At 46.5% G+C, this 3,509-nt stretch overlaps 1 pseudogene; it reads left to right on the forward strand.

Annotated features, from left to right (window-relative positions):
- The first annotated feature begins 1,674 nt into the window (after window positions 1-1,674).
- On the forward strand, window positions 1,675-2,397 carry LOC119507707 (annotated as a pseudogene).
- Window positions 2,398-3,509: the final 1,112 nt, after the last annotated feature.

The following is a 3,509-nucleotide window of genomic DNA, read 5'->3' on the forward strand; positions in this document are numbered from 1 at the left end:
CCTCTGCTCTCAGCTTCCCTAAGCCCCTCTGGGAGATTTAAAGGGCAGCAGGGAGCAGGAATCCCTTTCTCAGGAAATACAGTGTCAATGCACCTTTGCCCCCCCTTCAACCCATCTTCTTCCCCAACTGGGAGGATTTTTACCTATTCACAGGAGCGGGCAGTCTTGTATTCCTCCAAGGTTATCAAGGATGTCGTGAGAAACCTTTTTCTGGTGCAGCACCCCTTCCCTGAGGCAGCAAATACTGCAAGGCTCAGCTGCCTGAGTTGGGGAAAGACCTAGGATTCAAGGACCTCTGGGAAACCAAAACCTCTCTAATATTTCAGAGTATCATCTGCCAACATTACATTCTATCTCACGTTCATCACTGCTGTTTTAGCTGAGCCCTTTCTTCCCATTCCTGCCTGTGGGAGCCCCTGGCTCCCAAGTGTCTTGAAAACTGCACACAGCAGTTTGCTTGACCTAGGACCTATTATTATAATATCAGATACTAACTGTAATCTATACCCCAAACTACCTCCTCCCTGAGACTCCCTGAGTAACTGTTCTCTCTATAATCCTCCCCTCCTCCCTGTTGATTACAATCAACCCCTCCCTATGTTGTAGGACCCCACTCCCTGCCTTATGCTCTCATACCCATTGGAATGTTGAGCCCTTTGAAGCAGCTTATACAACCCCCCAAAGTGCGCACTATTTCCATGTTGTGCTCTGAACTGGCTGCCATTGAGAGCAGCTCCTGAATCCATCCAGAGAAGCTCCTGATTTCAGTGCAACGTGACTCGACTTTCCCACCCTGTAGGTAAGCCCTATAATAAAAGCTCATGTCTCAGAACATGTCCAGTGCTTTCTTTAGTCCTTTGGCTACAAAAGCCCTCTTGGGCTGTTGACACTGCCCAAATTACAGAAAGGGTTCCCTTTATGGTTTGCCTTCAATTCTTCGTTGCCCACTTACTTTCAAACAGTTTTTGCATCTTGACTTCCACTCTACACCCCCACCTAAGTGAAGCTGCTCATTAGGGATTTCTTGATGACTCTTTAATTAAATCATTTTCTCTTTGGCCCACACTCTCCCTGGCCTTCAGTGTTATTGGAGGCTGTTACTGTGTCTTCCTTTTTAGCTTTTTTCCTGATCCTCTCTTCTTTGCAGGATCGTCTTTATCTAACATCCTAAGCACAGGTATTCCCCCAAATTTTCTCATCAGCTGGATTTTCTTCTCCTCCACCATCCTCTTAACAGTCTTATCTATCCTCCAGCTTCATTATTTTGATAAAAAAAATACCCCAAAACTTTTATCTCTAGCCCCAACTTCTCTCACGAGCTCTAGGGGAGTATTTTTTTCCCCCATATTTAAGACTTCTCCACCTGGCTGTCCCTCTTGTACCTAAATATCAACATATCAAAAATGCAATGCCTGAGACACTGCCTTGGGGAGAGAAGTGGGGCCTGTCCGAACCCCAGCCCCGAGTAACGGGAGGAACAGTCACACAGCTTGTTTGTGGTGATCCTGGGATTCAAACTTACATCCATCTGATGCCAAAGCTTGCACCGTTTCTTCTGTCCATCCTCCAAAAAGTTATTCACAAGCAGATAGAAGAGCAAACAGGCTTCTCTTGGCTGTGACAGTCTCTCAGGCTTTCCTTGTTTTTAATGCCCTTGAAGGTTTTGAAGAGTATATGGGTCAGTTGGAGACCCCCTCCTCACTAAATGCCTCTTTGCATAGCACAGGGCCACACACCTACTGGTACCATGACAGTGGGGCAGGCCCTGGTGGGTTAGGGAGGTAGAGCACGACCCAACAGACCAGCCACTGGGAACTAGTTCTGCCAGTTTAAGTTGGTTCTGCTGGAGGAATACACCATGGGCAAATCCAGCCTTGTCCTTTGCTTTGTCAAGGACAATTGCATGAGAACCAGGAATCACAATTGGAGCAACTTTCCTCACAGACTGTCTGCTTGCACCACACAACAGTCAAGTTTGAGATCTGGGACACAGCAGAACAGGAGCACTATCACAGCCTGTACTATTGGAGCACCCAGGCTGCCATCATGGTCCATGACATCACCAATGGAGATACATTTGCATGGGCCAAAAAGGTGAAGGAGTTATGGAGGCAGACCAGCCCCAACATTGTCATTAAGCTCGTGGATAACAAACTGGAACTAGCCAGTAATAGAGCTGAGAAATTCTAGGAAGCACAAGCTTATGCAGACAACAGTCTGCTGTTCATGGAGACATCAGCAAAGAATGCAATGAACTTGAATGAAATTTGCATGGTAATAGCTAAGAAACTCCCCAAGAATGAACCTCAGAATACAGCTGGTGCTCCAGGCCAGAACCGAGGCGTGGATTTCCAGGAGAACAACCCAGCCAGCCAGAGTCAGTGCTGCAGCAACTGAGACCCCTTGCCTGCCCACTGCCCGACCTCCTCCACCAGAATGACACAATTGGAATCCACTCTAACCAATCACATTTAACACTCAGATATCTCGTTGGAGTGGAGGGCAGGGGGAGGGCTCCACCATGATTTCTCCATATAATTTTGATCATAGGCTGGAGTAACTTATTCTACCTGCACCTTTCTTTACAAATACTAATTCAATTTTAAATTTTAAGCCACTTTCTTAATCTGTAAGATCTGCTCTTCCCACTTCCTCCCCCTTCTACTGCTCTCCCACTTTTCTTTCACTGGTAGTAGCCATATGCCCCTATTCCCCTACCCTTGTATAAGAGGGCAGGGGTGGGGTGGAGCAGTTACCCTTCCTTTCCCTCTTGCTGAATAGCAGGCTTAGCAAGAGCATCCCCACCCTTAACTTGGGCTTGGTTTGGGGTGGTGGGGAAAGCCATAGCAGTGAGGGAGGAGAGAGGAAGTACTGTCATCAGGCTGCAGCCCACTCCCCTTTACAGTGGGGAGAGACCCAACATGACCCCAATGAATTATCACGTGAATTACTGTGACAGCCATGAACCCATTGCTCCAGCCCCACCCTCCTTGGTCACCCCAACCTCTGGCTTAGAAGCCTCTTCTGACCAAAGCCCCATGAGAGTATTCAGGGGTGGGTAGGTAATGGGGGAGTGGGAGGAGATGGAATCAACTTTTCCTGTATTTTGTATTGTGTGTTTTCTTCAACTTGTAACCAATCAGCATCTTGTCAATATAGTCAGCCTATCGATTGACAGAAGAAAAAAGCATCTATCTCCCTACCAAAATAAGTGTTTGTGTATATATATGTATATGTGTGTATATAATATATACTCATACACAAACATTGTCTATGTGTGTGTGTGTATATTATTCCATCTTCTGATATCTCCTAGTATGCTTCATATTTCCCAAGTACTCAGGCTTCAACTCTAGGAGTATTTTATGACCCTTGTCTTGCCCTGGACCCCAAATTGATGTCATTCCCAAGGCCCTATTTATTCTACCAAGACAATATCTCACAGTCTCCCACACTGTCCCCTTCCTTTATATTCTCACTGCCACCACCCTGCTGAAGCCTCCTCATTG

The sequence above is a fragment of the Choloepus didactylus genome, chromosome 13 (assembly GCF_015220235.1).
Source record: "Choloepus didactylus isolate mChoDid1 chromosome 13, mChoDid1.pri, whole genome shotgun sequence".
Lineage (NCBI taxonomy): Eukaryota > Metazoa > Chordata > Mammalia > Pilosa > Megalonychidae > Choloepus > Choloepus didactylus.